Source organism: Erythrolamprus reginae, chromosome 1 (genome assembly GCF_031021105.1).
Source record: "Erythrolamprus reginae isolate rEryReg1 chromosome 1, rEryReg1.hap1, whole genome shotgun sequence".
NCBI lineage: Eukaryota > Metazoa > Chordata > Lepidosauria > Squamata > Dipsadidae > Erythrolamprus > Erythrolamprus reginae.
This window is the reverse complement of record NC_091950.1, coordinates 30,650,840-30,672,613: the sequence shown is the minus strand read 5'-3', so window position 1 is coordinate 30,672,613 and position 21,774 is coordinate 30,650,840.

Sequence of the window (21,774 nt, the reverse complement as noted above, 5' to 3'; positions counted from 1 at the left end):
CTTTTGCAATTGACAGATGGAGATTTTGTCAATTCCGATGGTTTTCAAATGTCCACTGAGATCCTTTGGCACTGCGCCCAGCGTGCCAAGTACCACTGGGACCACATTCACTGGCTTATGCCAGAGTCGTTGCAGCTCGATTTTTAGATCTTCGTATTTCACTAATTTCTCTAGCTGCTTCTCCTCAATTCTGCTGTCCCCTGGGATTATTGTTGTTGTTGTTGTTATTATTATTATTATTATTATTATTATTATTATTATTATTATACCATGTACGGAAATGCATAAATTGACTGACAGCACGAAATATGACGTACCTATGCTTGAAAGAGACACCCAAAGTGAACTAAGAAAAAAATGACTAATTAGTATTTTGGAAAAGGAAACTGGCTTAAGAATCTTCAAAGGTTCGAAAATGAAGACACACCAAATATCTACCTTAGACAACACACAGCACAAGAATGGCTGAAGAAGAGCAGGATTTATTTATTTTTACATTTCTTCCCATTCCCGATGGTTCTAGTTAAGAGAATCTGCAGGGAAAGATTTTTTGGGTTTTTTTTAATTTTAAATTTGCAAAATGATGTTTAAATATGAGAAAACGGAAAACCTGAGGTCATTTTAGTTCATGAGTGGGTTCAAGAGAACCTCTAGCTAAGATTCGGTGCAGTTTGGAGAAACCCCAAATTCCACTGCTGAATGGCCCTGCCTACCCCTCCCCTCCCCTCCCAGGAGTCCCCATAAGGCCCATTTTGGATGCAGGTGAGTGCATTGTGAGGGCAGAGGCTTCTGGAGAATTAAAACCTGGCCTACTAGGAGTTCAGTTAGAGGGCTTCTGGAGTCTGGGGAGTCCATTTTCACCAGGTGGGGGTTGCTGCTCCCATTGCTACATATGCAGGAAGCAAAATCTTGAGAGGGGACATGTGCATGAGAGAGATTAAAGTGATTTTTTTCCTTCCGTGCATATGCAGAAGCAAAAAATCGCCGAAATCTCACATGCATGAGATTTCTCATGTGCGTCATGGCAAGATTTTTACTACTGGTGCAGTGTCCTCATCCCTACCTATAGGAACTGTATACTGTTTTTCACCCTCCCTGGGTGAGACTCGAAGAAAGCCCCTGGAGTCCAGGGAGAGCAAAACGCCCTCCCTGCTGTGAAGACCACTGACTAGGCCACACCCACCATGGCCATGCCCACCCAGCAACCGGGCAGAGACCCCCTTGCTAAAATTTTTGAAGCCCACCCGTCTTAGTATTGCCATGACCTATAAAAATATCTATAAAATAGAATAGAATAGAGTAGAGTAGAGTGGAGTGGAGTGGAGTGGAGTGGAGTGGAGTGGAATGGAATGGAATAGAATAGAATAGAATAGAATAGAATAGAATAGAATAGAATAGGCCAAGTGTGATAGGAAACACAAGGAATTTGTCTTGGTGCATATGCTCTCAGGGTACATGGAAGAAGGAGTTCTTGGGGCAGGTTCACTGTCTGCCACACCTTCAGTGGGGCATTGATTGCAAAAACCTGAACAGAAAGACCTTTACACTTCCAAATCTGAATACCTATGTTTTTAAGCACAACAGTCAACACTTTAAATTGTTTCCCTGCTAAAATAGGTACCTGTGTTTTAGCTATTACATTAACGCTATTGCAAAGGTTTGAAATTTCATTTTCAATAGAGGACACAGCAGAAGGGCTGACTAAAATCAATCAATAAATGCATAGTTATGCATTATTATCTTGCTTTGCAAAAAAACAAACAACCCCTCCAAGCTCACGGCAAAAATTAGACACTAAGAAATAGTGTATTTAAAACACAGTAAAATAACCATTAGCTTCACTGCTATAAAGTAGTCTGAAGCAAAAAGTCAATCTCACATGATGGATTTTTGTAATAAAATAAAAATAATAGCAGCCTACATTGATCTTACGTTGAATCATCACCATATCACCATGAAGTCCATCTCCCTGTTTTGCAGGAATTTATAATAAATCTTCCTCGACAAATGGCTGCTTAGCTTCCTAATGATCATATTAAAAAAAAGGAGATCATTATTTATTTAAATCTTTGGGGTTAGTGTCAAACTGACTTTACTGGGTCACCCAGAAAGCAATGCATTAGATTTTTTCCCCTCAACCTATAGTAATGATACGAAAGGGAAATTTTAGACATACATTATTTGAATTGTCAGGAGTGCATGTGTAAATTTTGCATTTCTTCAAACAGATAGCGTAGCTGCAGCAGTGTTTCAAAATGGCATCTGTAAATGATGTATGTTACACCCAGTGTGTCGCCATTGAATTTCTCACTGTGGTGAAAGAAACTGTTGGGAACATTCACCAACATTTGTGTACAGTTTATGAAGAATCTGCAGTTGACAGAAGTACAGTCACTCATGCCCTCATCACCCCGAGGTTCGACTACTGGAATGCTCTCTACATGGGGCTACCTTTGAAAAGTGTTCTGAAACTTCAGATCGTGCAGAATGCAGCTGCGAGAGCAATCATGGGCTCCCCAAGGCATGCCCATGTTACACCAACACTCCGCAGTCTGCATTGGTTGCCGATCAATTTCCGGTCACAATTCAAAGTGTTGGTTATGACCTATAAAGCCCTTCATGGCATCGGACCATAATATCTCCGAGACTGCCTTCTGCCGCACGAATCCCAGCGACCGGTTAGGTCCCACAGAGTTGGCCTTCTCCGGGTCCCGTCGACTAAACAATGTCATTTGGTGGGACCCAGGAGAAGAGCCTTCTCTGTGGCGGCCCTGACCCTCTGGAACCAGCTCCCCCCAGATATCAGAGTTGCCCCCACCCTCCTTGCCTTTCGCAAGCTCCTTAAAACCCACCTCTGTCGTCAGGCATGGGGGAATTGAAATTTTCTTCCCTTCCCCCTAGGCTTATAGAATTTATACATGGTATGTTTGTTTATATGATTGATCTTTTAAATTGGGGTTTTTTAGATTATTTTTTAATATTAGATTTGTTACATTGTTTTCTTTATTGTTGTTAGCCACCCCAAGTCTTCGGAGAGGGGCGGCATACAAATCTAATAAGTGAATTAATGAATGAATGAATGAATGAATGAATGAATGAACGAACAAACAAACAAACAAACAAACAAACAAACAAACAAACAATCACAGAAGACATTTTGAGGAGGACGAAGAGGGGATTCACAAAGTGCAGAAATGGCTTTGTGACCAGAACAAGGAGCGGTACCGACACGGCATACATGCCCTTGTGTCTCACTGGAGGAAGGCCATAGAATGGGATAGAAATAGGGAGTGTATAAGAAACATCATTCTTTCTTGTGTGTAAATTTCATTGTATTCAATAAATAATTGTTAAATAAAAAATGTGGTGCATTATATTCTGGGCGACCCTCGTACTTCACTACAATGTGATCTTGGGATTGAAGATAGGATTCATAATGGCTCTTCAAGGCAGATCAAATCAAGAAACAGGCACAGATAGAATTGCAAGAATATTACAAATCCCAATGTGGCTTGGGAATGAAGATTAAAGCGGTTGGCTAAAGGCCTGGTCTGAAAGAGAGTTATGAAGTCAACTCCGCAACTTGGCAAAGACCAGAGTAATGAAATTGTAAACATTCCTAGGTATTTTTCTTAGAAATACAGCAATCTGTCTTGAAACTGAGCAAATCTTTTGGCTCCAGAGTGCATTTCTTGAAGATCTTGGCAATATCAGCTTTAGTTTAAAAGCTTTTCTTTCTTTTTCATAAGTTTTGATTCCATTTTAATTTAGTAAAACACAGGCATTAAATAATTCACCAGTCTGGCTTGAAACAACTCTCCTGGTGGTTTGATAGCACAAAAGGAAGGTTGCTAAAGATGCCGCTTTTGAGTAAGGCAGTTTTGCCAAATAAAATAGCCATAATGAAAAATGTTCGGAAACTTCAGATCATGCAGAATGCAGCTGCGAAAGCAATCATGGGCTTTCCCAAATATGCCCATGTTACACCAACACTCTGCAGTCTGCATTGGTTGCCGATCAGTTTCTGATCACAATTCAAAGTGTTGGTTATGACCTATAAAGCCCTTCATGGCACCGGACCAGATTATCTCAGGGACCGCCTTCTGCTGCACGAATCCCAGCGACCAGTTAGGTCCCACAGAGTGGGTCTTTTCCGGGTCCCGTCAACTAAGGAATGTCTCTTGGCAGGACCCAGGGGAAGAGCCTTCTCTGTGGTGGCCCCGGCCCTCTGGAACCAACTCCCCCCAGAGATTAGAATTGCCCCCACCCTCCTTGCCTTTCGTAAGCTGCTTAAAACCCACCTCTGCCGTCAGGCATGGGGGAATTGAGACCCTCTTCCCCCTAGGCCTTTACAATTCTATGCATGGTATGTATGTATGTATGTTTGGTTTTTTTTATATTAATGGGCTTTTAATTATTTCTAACATCAGACTACTATTGTACACTGCTTTATTGTTGCTGTTAGCTGCCCCGAGTCTCCGGAGAGGGGCAGCATACAAATCCAATGAATGAATGAATGAATGAATGAATGAATGAATGAATGAATGAATGAATGAATGAATGAATGAATGAATGAATGAATGAATGAATAAATAAATAAATAAATAAATAAATAAATAAATAAATAAATAAATAAATAAATAAATAAATAAATAAATATAATTCCCTATGAGGCCAAACAAGCAGCTTTTCAGAATAAAACCAAGATTTCTCCAGGATTATTTTCAAAATAATGTCTGGATATTAGCAAAGCATCTCACCTGAAGCCTTATATTTTATTATGAAAGAACATAGTCGTAGTTCAAATGGGGAGATGCCAAATGGTGAACTCTGCTTTTCTCCTTTACAAGGCATTGACTTTTCTTGGTTAGCTTGTTTAGGGTCCCATTGAACTAGGTTCCAGTACAGTGATGGGCTACCCCCAAAAATATTTTTTTCAGTATATATTTTTTTATTTTTCTCCGCCATGAAATAAAACAATATATGGTTATAAACACAACAACAATGCTTAAAATCAACCATATACAAACTTTTCTTTTGTCATTACTCGCTCCATGGAGGGTCTTGTCTCTCTTCCCATATAAAATTTTCTGTTAATTTTATACATTATTAGCAATTCTTAAAATTCTAAATTAAAATTTTTCCCTCACCGTCTTACTACTAAAGATTACAACAATGTAAAGAATACCAAATTTTTTAATACCACACTGTGGGCGTGGCTTATGCATTTTGTTTCAACATCTTTCAGTGCAAATTGGATGTTCAGGGGTGGAGCTCCATTTTCACTACCCCACTGCGTCCCCCCCCTGTCCTGATTATCTACTATATAAAGTATATGTATACACACACACAAGCACACAGCTCTTCTAAAATTATACACATTCAATCTCATTTACTGCGATAGGAAAAACATACCCAGAGCCCAGAAGGGGGGAAAAGAAAAAAAAAATCAAAATTTTGCTACCGGTACTGTGTACCTGACCAAACACATAGGAGCCCTGGATACTATTCCAGTATCTAGGCAGACTTGATTAGTTGATCTCAGAAATAACCATGGTCAGATATGCTTAATAGTTGGATGGGAAACTACCAGGGGATCCCAGACCTGTAGTTTAAAAAGTTAGGGGAAAAAATATTCTGGAATGAGAGGGCCCTTGGTGCTATCTGATTTTTTTTTCCTTGTAAACTTTTCATTGCCAAACTAGTAATATCATTAGTGCTAGTAAGGAAAGGGGTTTGCTCTCAGTTTATGTTTTAGTGCCATGATGATGAACCTATGGCATTCATGCCATAATGGCATGCAGAGCCATTTTGGTGAGCACGCGAGCTGATTTTCAAGCCTTCTGGGCCACTAGGAGTTGGGAAACAGCGTGTTTCCAGGCTCTGGAATAGAATAGAATAGAATAGAGTAGAGCAGAGCAGAGTAGAGTAGAGTAGAGTAGAGTAGAGTAGAGTAGAATAGAATATATTTTTTTATTGGCCAGGTGTGATTGCACACACAAGGAATTTGTCTTGGTGCATATGCTCTCAGCGTACATAAAAGAAAAAAGATACATTTGTCAAGAATCATGTGGTACTTAATGATTGTCATAGGGGTCAATAAACAATGAAGAAACAATATTAATAAAAATTAAGCTACCGAGACTTCATTCAAGAGCCTTGGTGGTGCTGTGGTTAGAATGCATTACTGCAGGCTACCTCTGCTGTCCGCAGTCTGCCTGCAATGTGGCAGATTGACTTTCACTGGGTCAGGGTTGACTCAGTCTTCCATCCTTCTGAGGTTGGTAAAATGAGGACCTAGATTGTTGGGGGCAATAGGGTGACTCTTAGATAGGGCGGTATATTAAATCTAAGTGATATTGATATTACTATTTTCACCTAATTTATAATGAGTTAACAGAAATAATAACATTATATTTTAAAAATAGAAGTTAATCTAACATAATAAACTAATGTATTTATCATTTTTTTACATGCAGTAAAGAAGTTGGTTCCCTACATTCAACGAGGAATGCGGGTTTTTTGAAGGAGGCTCAAAACAAATCGTTATCTTTAGATAACCCAGAACCAGTCTATGCAGATCAATGTAATAACCCAAAGCTCTCAATCTCATCTAATCAGAAGGAGTCTGGTAGGACCTGGTAATAACAACTTTTATTAAAATCATATGCTATTGTGAGATTCAGCTCACTTCGTCAGATGCATGGAGTGGCTAGACGGATACAGGATTTAAATTTCAATGAAGTATAGGTGGAAAGAAGAGGTGAAGAGGGGTTGGTTATGCAGATAGAGGTTACCTGTGGGACTGATTACAAGTACCTCATCAATTAACAAGCCTTGTGTGTTTAAAGCTCATTGTATCAGTTGAGACCTTCTGAGAGTACTGAATTCATAAAGATCAAAAGGTTTCAGGCAATCTGTTTTGTGCTGTGGTTAGGGGCAGCAAAATGGTTGGCCCTGCCCCTAAGTACATCACAAAAGAGATTGCTGAACTCATAAAGATCAAAAAGGTTTCAGGCAATCTCAGAAGGATATGAAGCTCTATTAAGATTTACAAACACTGAAAATCCAGATAACTAGGATGGTGGATCCTGCCATTGCCTTCCATCAGAAGAATGAGGGAGCGGGACTGGTCTAACAGGCCATCTGAAGCAATTCCTGAAGTAGATCCAAGAAGCAAAAATAAATTGTAGCAATAGAAAGAGGTATAGGAAAGTATAGAAGACCAGGACTCAGTCTTGATCCTGGCTGCACCACATTGCAGAGCTAGAAGTTTTGGTCACCACACTACAAAAAAGACATTGAAACGCTAGAGAAAATGCAGAAGAGGGCAACCACTATGATTAGGGGACTGGTTATAACATGCAAAGAACAGTTGAAGAAACTGAGCATGACCAGTCTGTTGTGGTTAGCTCTGGCCCAGCTCCTGCCCCAAGGACTGTGGATGTGGGGGAGACATCCACATGCTGCAGGCCTGTTTTGCCCCCAGTGGAATCTGCTGATGAAGGCTCCTCTGACCAAGAAGACATGAGTGACAGGGAGGAGGAGAGTGTGGCAGACAGCTCAGAAGGAGATCAATTATCTAGCTCCTCCTTGGATTCAGAACAAGAGTTAATGATACAGCCACGCATGTGGAGAGCGATGCATAGGCAACAACAACTGAGAGATTATTATCAAAGAAAATGAGGCCACCTGTGGTTGGGTGGGGCTGTGGTAATTAGTGAGGCTGCTATAAATAGCAGCCTGTGGGTTTGGCCATTGTGGAGGATTATCTGATCGTTGTGTTTCCTGACTGCTTTACTGACTTTGACCTTTTGTGTGCTGATTTTTCCCCGCTTTGAAACTAAACCAGGGCAAAGTGTGTTTCACTTTGTGAAAGAAGAAGGACTGTGAATTGCCTCACAGCTGCAAGCTAAGTATCACAGAACTGATAAGGGACTTGTACAAATTACCAGTTTGTTTGGAGAGGAGTGCTCTTTGCTATACCAAAAGAGGGCTTAGTTTAAGTGACTTTTCATTATAAAGAACATTGTTTTGAATTTTCAAACGTGTGTGTGTCTGAAATTTGTACCTGTGAATTTTTGGGAAGAGTCTACCAGAGAGCCCGACAGAACACAGTCTAGCAAAGAGAAGGACCAGGGGAGACATGATAGGAGTGTTCCAATACTTGAGGGGCTGCCAAAGAGAGGAGAGGTCAGGCTGTTTTCCAAGGCACCAGAAGGCCTGACAAAGAATAATGGATGGAAGCTGACCAAGGAGGGATTCAACCTGGAAATAAGGAGAAACTTTCTGACAGAGAGAGCAATCAACCAGTGGAACAACTTGCCTACAGAGGTTGTGAGAGCTCCAATACTTGAGACTTTCAAAGAGAGACCGGACCTAGATAGTGCTGGACTTAGATAGGACTTAGTTTTTTGCAAAATGGTGTAGCGATTCCTGCTTGAAAGGGGAGGGGGGTTGGACTAGATGACCTAAAAGATCCCTTTCAACTCAAACAAAACACACACACACACAAATAAAATAGCATAGCTGTCTCTCATGCCTGGGCAGGAAACTACTCTCTTTCCACCTGCAATGAGCCTGGTTAATGGTACAGTCTCTAAAAATCTCAGCAACTACAATAATAGACTGATGGATAAATGGAGGGAGGTAAAAGAAGGATATTGGCTTTTCTACAGCCCATAACTTGAGAAAGTGCCTCCACTCATTAAGGACATAGGAGGAAAAGAACTGTCAGAAATAGGATAGCAGATTGCTGACCTTGGTCTGAAATGTGATTTTGTTACCAAGAGCTGCAGTTGCCTATTCTCTCACTTGTTTTATCCTCTGATAAAGTCATGTAGCATGACTGCCTTCTTTTCAGTGGACCTTTGTTATTGAGAGGTTCATGGCCACACATCTTTCCCTCTCTTCTAAGTATGGTTTTAACAACAGAAAATTACTTGGAGAACCACAGGTGGCTCATGGGCCATGACTTTCTTCAGTTGCTGAGAGCTATATTTAATGGGGTTTTGTTTGGGAGACATTAAAGACTGAGGACTATGGTGGATGGATAAAAGATGGGAAATGGAATGATTGCATGTGAGTGGTTCCGGGATTTTTTTCCCCCTTGGTTTGCAAGAGACAATTATTCCTCCACCATTAATTAAAAAATACAATTAAAATTGTATTAGGGCTTATTATGGTATCTAACTATTTTTTTCTTACCTCAAAATCATATAAATGAAATAATGCAAGGTCTAAAACCCAAGAAGAATATGCAGAGATGCTTCTGAGTAGTTTATCTATTATTGTTCATCTACAGACAGAAATCTTGTCTTGATGGAAGTAATTATTTGCAGAATGATAGATATACCCTCTGAACTGCAGAGGATGGTCCAGCTTTTTGTTCTTATTGCCTTTCAGACATTCCATGCTCTATTGTCTCTTTGCCATTTGGGAAGGAATCTCTCTTTCCCACAGCTCCGGAATACATTTCAACACAAGAAATTTCCTGGGTTGATGGAATAGTTTCAACGCTTTGCACAAAACCCAGTCTAATGAATAAGCAGGGTTAATTTTGCAGACAAATACAGTAATCATGCCCAGTTTATTCAGTTCCTGGACGATTTTCCTTTATTTACAAGCCATTTTTAGATGTTGTATCTCTGGGGTTTGCTAGACGTATAGCTGGGATCAAAATCATACCAGGGTTTTTGGTGTTGGGTTTTTTTTTCTTTTTTTGCCATAAAACAATAAATGCATAAATTGTTCCTTCCATATATTTGTTGGATCACAGTTGGTCGGTAATTGAAGACTAAATTATGGTTTCAAAGAATATGATTAACTGGTTTTGAACAAATCATGGTTTATTTATTGATAGCCTTTAGGCATTATAGTAAGTCTGCTTGCAAAATAAGCAGCTCTTTTGCATTATGTATTAGCACAATATGGAAAATCATGCAAAGTGCTCGGAATACAACAGGTTCCTATGTAAATGCAACTTTCAGATGCAGCTTGTTTTGTCTTTTTTTAATGAAAACTGCTCCAGCCCAATGTACAAATATTATCAGTGCTTGTGTAAAAATGTTGCCTAAATACACAAATATATACTGTAGTCTTGAGAAAGACACACAGAGAGAAATAGAAACTAATATAGTCATCTGTAAGATATTTTGAGACCGCCTACAGTGACTGTAAGCTTATTAGAACAAAAGCAAGTCTATTTTTCATTTAAGTTGCATTCTTAAAAATGTGAACAGATATCAGAGACTATTATCTTCTGAACTGGGGATGCTAATGATCTGTGCAAATACTTCTCTCTCTCTCTTTTCCCCCCTTCTTCTGCAAATGCCAAACATTAAACAAACTACAGATATTGAATGTTAATATTCTGTGACTTAGATGGGATTTTAATAATCTAGTCAACGTCCCATCTTTGCCTTGGTTATCACTTTTTGAGTCAGTGGTTTAGGAAGATTACATCTCCCTCTGAACTTCAAACTTTGCTTTGAGCAAAGGTCCATGGAAAGGACTTCAAAGGTTAAATAGGGAGGAGAGGGTATTTGGGATTTGGTTTCCTTCAGGCAGCTATAAGATTTCGGGTACTGCGGAAGATCAGTTTATCTACTCCCAATAGCAGCCCTTTATTTATTTAGTGAATAATACCAAGAATATTATCTCTGTACTCTATATCTATTTATGATCACCCTCCAAACTTAAATTATATCACAGAAGAAAAGCCACCTTTGAAAAGCAGATCACAAATCGCAGATGTAGCCAGCCTTGAGATGCAGATCACAAATCATGGTTAATTTATTGATGGCCTTTAAAGGCTATGAATAAATAAACCATGATTTAAATAAATAAACCATGATCTGCATCTCAAAGGTGGCTGCACCTCAATTTTTGATCTGCCTCTCAAAGGTGCTTTTTCTTCTGTAATATAATTTCACTTTGGAAGCTGATTGTAAATAGATATAGAATGTATGTATGTATGTATGTATGCATGTATGCATGTATGCATGTATGCATGTTTGTATGTATATATGCATGCATACATGCATGCCGGAGGGGCAGCATACAAATCAAATGAATGAATGAATGAATGAATGAATGAATGAATGAAGGAAGGAAGGAAGGAAGGAAGGAAGGAACGAACAAACAAACAAACAAACCAGCAAACAAACAAACAAACAAACAAAGGCATTACTGAATATTTGTCCACCACCTTATTTTTAAGGATAAAGAGTTTCCAAATTGGGGAACCACCTCCAAAAAAGTATTCGAGTTGTCCCTAATCTCTTATGGTCATAGAGGTAGTTCAGAGCAGAACCTCTACTGATGTTTTCATTGGACAGAAGGATTCGATTTTAATAGGGTATCATTTGACTCTGAAGATAATAACACAATAATAATTCCAGTCTAGAAGCCTCTAGTAACTAGTGCACGTTTTTCAGCATGTCCTCTGCTGCAGTGAAATTGGTCAAAAGTTTGCACTGCATCAGCAGGAACTCCACAACATCTCTAAGGGCTGATCTCTTCAGCGTGCATTATTGTCATCCAACTATGTGGCAATTAAGGTATGAGCATTCTAGATTTTATCTCTATCTCTCCATCCATCCATCCATCCATCCATCCATCCATCCATCCATCTATCTATCTATCTATCTATCTATCTATCTATCTATCTATCTATTAGATTTCTATGCCGTCCTTCTCCTGAGACTCAGGGTGGCTTACAACAAAACAAATATAATATGTGAGAAACCTAACATTTAAAATACTAAAAACATCAAATCTAAAACATGTAAAAACCTAAGAAATATCCCATTCTAAACCCCACTTCATTTAAAACCAGTCATTCATGTTTCATACTAACATACTTTTATCCAATCAATCATAGGCTGGGTTAGATATTAAAATTCAGTGACTCCAGGCCTATGATTGCAAAGGTGCACTTTTAAGGCTTTATGAAAGGTTGGGAGGGTGCCGGCATTATGAATCTCCAGAGGGAGTTGATTCCAGAGGACTGGGGCTGCCACAGAGAAGGCTCTTCCCCTAGGCACTGCCAGGCAGCATTCCTGGCTGAAATGACCTGGAGAAGGCAGACTCTGTGGGACCTGACCGGCCACTGTGATGCATGAGGCAGAAGATACACAAGAGTTAAATCAATTGATACAAAAGAGTTAAATCAAAGGAACTGTGCAAGTAAATGTAGGTAGTTGCTGATGTATACAGGTATCTTCCAAACTGCTGTTAAAAAGAAAATTGGAAGTTGCCTGCAGAGTAAGCGAGAATTTATTCCATCTAATCTAATTGGTTGATTTAATTCTCTTTGAAAAACCGCCTACCTTCCATTGGAATTTGAAATGGATTCAAATATCTGGATTGATCCGAACATTAAAATTAGGTCAGTTCCAATCAAGAGTGGATTTTGTTTTTTTTCCATACATAGAAGTGAGAGGGGTGATTAAATCAACAAGAAAACAGAATGCAAATGTTATCTCTTTGGAATAAAGATATGACCTCATCGTATGTACATAAAACAAATTTTGGCAAATAAAAAATACATTATTTTTGTATGTGCAACATTTTCATACCTCTAGTGCAAGGTTGGGACTGCATTGTGACATTTCATGCACCATTTTGCCATATTTGACCTACCCTTGACCCTATAGTGTGAATGCCCCTGCCAGAATTATTCACTGGATCTGGCATTTTTGTGAATTTAACAAAAGCAGGGTTAAGGTTTTGTATTAGCTTCTCCCCCTTTCCCTTGTGTATTTGATGTGATGTTAAAATGCATAGAACATGCAAATGCACCAAGACAAATTCCTTGTGTGTCCAATCACACATGGCCAATAAAATTCTATTCTATTCTATTCTATTCTGTTCTGTTCTGTTCTGTTCTGTTCTATTCTATTCTATTCTATTCGAGTTAGTCTTGTGTTGCATCAGTGTGACACTACGTTTACCAGTTATCCAAACTGACCACCCATTATAACAGCACTCTGGGGGTGCAGTGATTAGAATGCTGTATTTCAGACTGACTCTGCTCACTGCCAGGAGTTCGATCCTGACCGGCTCAAGGTTGACTCAGACTTCCATCCTTCCAAGGTCAATAAATTGAAAACCCAGATATTTGGGGGCAATATGCCGACTTTTTAAACTGGTTAGAGAAGGCTGCATTTTGATGAAACTCCTCTGAAGAGTCTGGAAACTGGAGGAAGCGGAAAGGTAGTGTGTTGTTTAACAAAAAGAAACCATTATAGGAAACATTACATGTAATTAAAACAGAAACAATTATATCAGCGTTTTTTAAAGAATTTAACTTCGCTATCAGGAGAAATGCTAAGTACCAGCAAGAAGAACACTTAAAAATATCAAAAGCATTTTGGAGAATAGAATAGAAACACAGAAGTCCCTTTCAGCATGAATAAAACATTTAGGAAATTAGAAGAAAGGTTTCAGGTCAGTGTGAGTGGATTTTGTATTTTCTAGGAGTTGGAAGTTTATGAAGTTCATAATGTGGTGCTTCTTTGACTTCTGGGATGGAGAGGTTTGCTGCAATCATATGGAAGAAAACAGCCTTAGATGAAAACAGCTTGCGTTGAAATACCAGAATACACGATTTTTTTTAAAAAGTGATTTTCCCCCTACTAGTTTTTATTCTATCTGATGAAAGAGAATTTGCTTTCAGAGTTGACTTCCAAAGGAAAAGAATTTTTCACAGTATGATGTTTCTGCACTTCTTTAGTAATAAAGTGGCTAAAGACTGTGTGCAAGCATTTTATATTTCATTGTATAATCATTGCTTCTTTGATCCGCAGATGTGCTCTGCCATATGTTCATTCAGAAAAGGCATTGGAAAAAAATTCCACCTCTTGGGTTTAAATGTGAGTTTTGTGGGTAAAAAAATAGTTGAAGAACTTTTTCCTTCCGAAGAAGAACTTTGGAGAAATCACCCATGCAATTTTTTGCCCCGTAACTTTGATGGAAAATTCCAAACACTTGTTTGGTGCTCAGAATTATTCAAAGCCATTTGTTGACATGAATGATATCTACTTCATCAAATAAGGGACCAACATCCAGCAAAGTGGTGTTCTGCTAATTGTGTCAGATGAGGAATAAGCACATGGACCACAGAGCTGGATTTTATGGGTCACTTTACTTATTTAAATCTGGACCTGCAGAGGAAGTCAATGGGGCAGAACTTCCATTCCAAACATACATGGGCAACTTAAGGGCGAAAGCTCCTTGCTGAGCAAGGGAAGGTCGCCCTTGTCCTTGAACTTGACCTTGACCTTCCCTTGCCCTCTGCCACGACCAAGGTGTGTGGGAAGGCTCACCCCCGTTTGTGGGCTTGCGCCAAGTGCCCTCCCCAACACTCAGGTGGAGTGCCCTCCCCAACACTCATGGCACCGGACCAGATTATCTCAGGGACCGCCTTCTGCTGCACGAAGCCCAGCGACCAGTTAGGTCCCACAGGGTGGATCTTCTCCGGGTCCCGTCAACTAAAGAATGTCGCTTGGCAGGACCCAGGGGAAGAGCCTTCTCTGTGGCGGCCCTGGCCCTCTGGAACCAACTCCCCCCAGAGATTAGAATTGCCCCACCCTCCTCGCCTTTCGTAAACGTCTTAAAACCCACCTCTACCGTCAGGCATGGGGGAACTGAGATATTCTTTCCCCCTAGGCCTTTACAATTTATGCATGGTATGTCTGTATGTATGTTTGGTTTTTATAATAAGGTTTTTTTTAGTTATTTTAGTATTGGATTGGATTGTTACATGCTGTTTTTATCATTTTTGTTAGCCGCCCCGAGTCTACGGAGAGGGGCGGCATACAAATCCAATAAATAAATAAATAAATAAATTCTGCCTGGCCTTCCAAAAGGTGCCCTAAGGGAGATGACAGAGTTGCTGCTAGCCCCTTTTTCTACCCCATACTGCCATCCCAGTGACCAAGGGAATTCGAGCCAATTAACCCCTTTCTGAGAGCAACAATTGCTAAGCACCCCCTAACCTCTCCCATCTCCTGAGCCAAGGGCGAAAAAATGACCATAACCTAAACTGCGTTATGGCCACCAAAGATTCCTACTCGGTCCCCGAGGGTGACCAGCAATCACACTGAGACCATGGGAAGAGCAGGTGGGTGCCTGCAATGGGGGCCAACAAGCCCAAAAATGGAAAGGGCAGAGAACAGCAGCCCGCCGCTTCTGTGTGGGGACTCTCGACCCGGCTCACCAGAATCTGGAACGATCACGTGCAATGTCGCATGACCGCCCATTTTAAGGTGGTGGTGGTCGAGTGCATCTGCCCAAATGCTGGCCAGCCTTAAGCGGCCGGCCTTTCACTTCTTAAGGATTATATAAAAGTAAACAAGAATTTGAGTTGTTCTTACCCTAACCCTCAAATAATATTTTCTCACTCTCCATCCCTTTCACCCCTATTTAACTTAGATGAAACCTTTAACTGGCTTAATAGGCTTGTTTATATAGTCATAACAAAATGTAGGATAAAGTGCAAAGTTAATTAATTGCACTGGTTAGTAATAAAGGGTTTTTACAGGGTAAAAGAATACCCAACAATTCTAACCTGAAGTGTTCATCCTTATTTATTTATTTATTTATTCATTCATTCATTCATTCATTCATTCATTCATTCATTCATTCATTCATTTATTAGATTTGTATGCCGCCCCTATCTGTAGACTCAGGGCGGCTAACAACAGTAAAAAGACAATGTAAACAAATCTAATATTAAAAAAATCTAAAAGCCCCAATTTAAGAGATCAGTCATACATACAGTCAGACCATACATACATTTTATAAGCCTAGGGGAAGGGAATATTTCAATTCCCCCTTGCCTGACGACAGAGGTGGGTTTTTAAGAGCTTACAAAAGGCAAGGAGGGTGGGGGCAACTCTGATATCTGGGGGAAGTTGGTTCCATAAGGTCGGGGCCGCCACAGAGAAGGCTCTTTCCCTGGGTCCCACCAAACGACATTGTTTAGTCGATGGGACCTGGAGAAGGCCAACTCTGTGGGACCTACTGAATATTGGCAGCAGGAGAGAAATGCAATAGTCCAATACACACTCTCAGCATCTGAAAGCAGGACAAGAAGCAATGGAAGGAAACTAATCAAGGAGAAATAACCTAGACCTAAGGAGAAATTTCCTGATAGTTAGAACAATTAACCAGTGGAACAACTTGCCTCCAGAAAGTGCTCCAACACTGCAAATTTCTAAAAAGAGATTGGACAGCCATTTGTCTCAGGGGTTAGTTAGCTAGTTCGCTTCCTCCCACACCATGTGGGCACACCTTGTGTGCGTACAAGCACACCACCCAAAAATCTGAAATAAACAACTAACTAACTAACAAATAAATAAAGGCCAAAAACAAGATGGTGACCACATTTACAGTGCCGGAAACTCTGTGCATGCTCAGAAGAAAAAAAAAACATTTAAAAAATCCCCTCAAAAGATGGCGGTGCCCATGGACCCCCACCGACTGAACTGGATCGCTACAGGTTTAGGTGAATTGGTCCAAACTGGGAGGAACTGACCTCTTATTTGTCTGAAATGGTAGGTTACCTGCAGTGAAGGGCTACCAAAATTTTTACTAATACACTATGGGTGTGGTTTATGCATTTTCTTTCCACATCTTTCAATGCAAATTGGGTGCTTTGGGGTGGAGCTCTGTTTTTGCTTCCTCCCCCCACCCCCTGTCTGGGCAGTTGCTCTCCCCTGCATATCTGCCAGACCAGGGGGTTGGGCTATAAGATCTCCAGGGTTCCAACTCAGTTGTTGTTATTTGTTTCCAGATACAAATGGTAACATCCTAAAATCCTACTGCTTAGAAAGCTTAGAACTAAGATGCCTTAAACAAGATCTACGTATTGCCCATAAGATCATATGCTGCAATGTCCTGCCTGTCAAAGACTACTTCAGGTTCAACCACAACAACACAAGAGCACACAACAGATTCAAGTTTAATATTAACCGCTCCAAACTTGACTGTAAAAAAATATGACTTTAGTAATCGGGTTGTCGAAGCATGGAACTCATTACCGGACTCTGTAGTATCATCCCCTACCCCCAACATTTTACCCTTAGACTATCCACGGTTGACCTCTCCAGATTCCCAAGAGGTCAGTAAGGGGCGTACATAAGCGCACTAGAGTGCCTTCCATCCCCTGTCCTATAGTCTCTCCTATATCTCGTATTTCTTCTCTACTGTATCCTCTATAACCTTCATTGTGAATTATTGTGTATTGGACAAAATAAATAAATAAAAAAAAAAATTCAGGATGTTACCATTTATAACTCATCTAAGTATCTGGAAACAAATAATAACAACTGAGAGAGACAGGATTTGGAGTCAAACAACAAATTTGTATATTAAACTATCCTAACCAAAATTTTTTTTATTTAATAATGATTTAGCGTGCTGGCTTGAGAATTCTGAGAATTGAAATCCACATCTCTTAATGTTGCTGAGGTTGAGACACACTGTTTTAGATAACCTCATATGGTGACTGATCTAAAACATTGCAACATCACACTGCAATTTACACTTCTTTTTACTGTTATTGTTGTTGTCTTGACTTAGAAACATAGAAACATAGAAGACTGACGGCAGAAAAAGACCTCTTGATCCATCTAGTCTGCCCTTATGCTATTTTTTTTATTTTATCTTAGGATGGATATATGTTTATCCCAGGCATGTTTAAATTCAGTTACTGTGGATTTATCTACCACGTCTGCTGGAAGTTTGTTCCAAGGATCTACTACTCTTTCAGTAAAATAATATTTTCTCACATTGCTTTTGATCTTTGCCCCAAATAACTTCAGATTGTGTCCCCTTGTTCTTGTGTTCACTTTCCTATGAAAAACACTTCCCTCCTGAACCTTATTTAACCCTTTGACATATTTAAATGTTTCGATCATGTCCCCCCTTTTCCTTCTGTCCTCGTACCACACTTTGCAGTGTGGTAGGCCAAGGATATCTCAGCTATCGTTCTGCCTTGGCTTGGGGCTGCCCCAAAAGCTTCCATTCTAAGGTTTAGAGTTTTATTATTTGCATGCTAATGAAATTATATATATATATATTTATTTATTTTGTCCAATACACAATGAGGGTTTATATCTATATACACATAGTAAAATACATGATGAAGGTTATAGAGGGGATACTCGTAGTAAAATATATCTAAGAAATAATAGAAAAGAAGGTATAGTGATAGAACATATCAATGAAAGAATAGAAGAAGAGATATAGGAATAGAAGAAAGGTATAGGAGATATAGGAGAGCAATAGGACAGGGGACGGAAGGCACTCTAGTGTACTTGTACTCGCCCCTTACTCATCTCTTAGGAATCTGGATAGGTCAACCGTAGATAATCTAAGGGTAAAGTGTTGGGGGTTTGGGGATGACACTATGGAGTCCGGTAATGAGTTCCACGCTTCGACAACTCGGTTACTGAAGTCATATTTTTTACAGTCAAGTTTGGAGCGGTTAATATTAAGTTTAAATCTGTTGTGTGCTCTTGTGTTGTTGTGGTTGAAGCTGAAGTAGTCGCTGACAGGCAGGACGTTGCAGCATATGATCTTGTGGGCAATACTTAGATCTTGTTTAAGGCGTCTTAGTTCTAAATTTTCTAAGCCCAGGATTGAAAGTCTAGTCTCGTAGGGTATTCTATTTCGAGTGGAGGAGTGAAGGGCTCTTCTGGTGAAGTATCTTTGGACATTTTCAAGGGTGTTAATGTCTGAGATGCGATATGGGTTTCAAACAGATGAGCTGTATTTGAGGATGGGAAAAGTTTTGTAAGCTCTGGTAAGTAGTGTGAGATTGCCAGAGCAGAAGCTACGTAGGATTAGGTTTTCAACTCTTGAAGCCTTCTTGGCTATATTGTTGCAGTGATTTGATGGCTTTAGGTGTGCCAGGTTTTAGCTACCACAGTGTAATAAGTGAAGGAAGAGGAATACATTTGTTAACATTTAAACGGGAACAAACACATTTGGGGTTTTTTGTCTGCTACAAATATTTGCATAGTGGTCCATCTGGAAACAGTTAAAGCAATTATGCTTGTAAACCAGTCACAGCATTTCCTTTAGAAAACAGTGGTATATTTTCCAGGCTGAGAAAAAAAAATATCTAATTGTAATAATCAGCATAGAAAAGTATGGACACACAGGCACTTGCTGTGAATTGTTGCCTGTATCCTATAAACGAACATAGCCTATCATATATGTGTAAAAAGCAACACAATGTAAGTCAGAAACATTGCCCATGGTTTGAACACAAGCGTCTTAAAGCAATTCCTATCCACTGTACACCCAGGGATACCAAAAGTCATGCTGGCTCCAATTGTTGCTTGCAGATGGTTTATTTTTCTTCCCCGCCTGCACTGTAGCTTGTGCAGGTTAATGTAGCATGCAGCAGTATGATAGCGCACAGTGATATGACCTTTTCAATAAATGTACAACTTACAGAGCTTGGCTCTTTCCAAGTGTCCTGTGTTTACACAGCAAAGCCCACTAACCTTTGGGAAATAGATCAAATAGCCAGCCAGACAAAGCCCAGCATATTAAAAAAGGTCACTCGATAAAGTGGTCAAAATGCTGCACTCTTCAAATGAATTTAACTGCCTGGGCTTCACCTGTAGGCCAGCGATGAACTACACAAAAAGCAACTTAGCAAGAAAGCATCGTCAGCAAAAGGCAGAAAGAGCCACATGGAGTTTCTTACTGTAAAGAACTTGAAGTGATTTACTGTGACAGCAAAATTAATTTTAAACCAAGAATGGATAATCTTTCTGATGGTTTAGGACTGAATTTAAACATAGCCAAATAGGATATGTTGCAATAGATTAATTATGCAAATTATGCAAATTATGCAAATAATAAATAAAATTATATGAAATTATATCACATTTATCAGGCCTGTTCCCTAGACTTGGGCCCCTGTCACATTATTATGTCTAATAAAAAATTAGTACTATGTATATAACTGGTTGGGTTTACCAATATATAAACAAACTATTAATGTATGTTTAAATGAATTATAACACTACAGCTTTAAGAGTTAATGTTGCAGTTAGCCACAAGAGGGAGCCAGAAGTGTCTCTCAATCTTTCTGATCACTCTCTGCTATTTCTGGTTTGTCTGTGTGACTATGCTATAGAACTGTGTGTTCCAATGAAGGTTCAATGTATTTTGTAAGTAAGGCTTGTAGTCAGTGAAGAGTCACTCACTTATCTCCTACCGGTGCGCCCTCCGGTTTGTGCATGCCTGATGGGTGTGTTGGTGCGAGATTTGGCAGGAGGATTCTGACTTTTGCCTTTCTAAACTCTCAAATCTGTGATGTCTAGCTTATTTTACATCTATCTCTGTTGTTAATGTCCTACAAGTGTCCTCTTTGTTGGAAAGAACCTTTACCAGCTTAGTTGTTTCCAATGGTTGGATTAGGTTAAGACTAGTGTTGGGCAAACTTCAGGAAGTTCGGGTTCGGCGAACTCACCCGAACTTTGCCGTGAAGTTTGGGTGAGTTTGTCGAACCCGAACCCAAACTTTACCCGAACCCGAACAGCAGCAGCACTTTTTAAAACTTTCTTTAAAACTTTAGGTAAAGTTCGGGTTCGGGTTCAGTGTTCGGCCGAACACCGCGAAACGGCACTACCCAGGAGAAGAGTGGGAAATCCCACAAGCGGATTCCGGGGGCGGGGATTTGACATCACGGAGACTACTTCCTGGCCAGGAACTAGTCTCCGTGATGTCAAAGCCCTGCCCCCGGAATCCCCTCGTGGGATTTCCCACCTCCTTTTGCTTGCGGTGCTGCAAGGGATTCCCCACTCTCCTCCTGGGTGGTGGCATTTCACGGTGCTTGGCCAAACGCCGAACCCGAACCCGAAATTTACCCAAACTTTTTTAAAAGTTTGGGTTCGGGTTCGGCATGCTGAACACTGCAAAGTTTGCCCCACACTAGTTAAGACCTACTAGGATAGGATCACTAGAATAACCCATGCCCTGGTAACCTCAGTTATAGACAATTCATTGTTTCATATGAGTGGTTGCCCTTGACAGGACTCAAGGATTTCAGGTAGGACAACTTCATTCGCATTAGCACATGTTATCTTTCTAATGCCCTTCAAGTGAATTGAATTGCACCTGCTATCTTTTTTTGTTCTGCATGGTCTGGCAGGTTCATCACCTCTGGAGGGCAATCAATTAGAGAAGGCTAATTTAGTGCTTATTTTGGAAATTCACAGGTGAGATCCTTCAGAAACAGTAGGTAAATGTACAAGGACACAGAAGAAAAGCCCTTTTTGATATTTATTTATTCTTAACTTTGTAAGTAGAAGCAATTTTTCCTATAGGAATCAATGTAAAAGCAAATAATGCCTGCAAACCCATTAGGAAAGAAATAAAAGCTTGGAATTTGAGTGGGAGGAGGAGGAGGAAGAAGGTGAGGTGAGGGGAATCAAAAAAATCCAAAACTTTAAGGCTTAAAAAAAGAGAGGGACTCTGAGGTGGCGAGAAGGAGCAGGCGCCTCCCATACACCAGGTCTGAGGCTGCCTCCCACACACTGCGCCAGAGAGAGAAACCCAGGCAGGTGAGAGGGGGGAACCTCCTGCTCCTTTGACCGATAGGCAGCTGCTACTGCTGCTGCTGCTGCTGCTACCTGCTTCCTCTTCCTTCCCATGATAAAAGGCTCCCCTCTCCTCTTGCTCTCTTTGTAGCCGGTGCCTTTCCTTCACTGTGGTGACTTCTAAGTTTGGCTGAAGCTAAGTTGA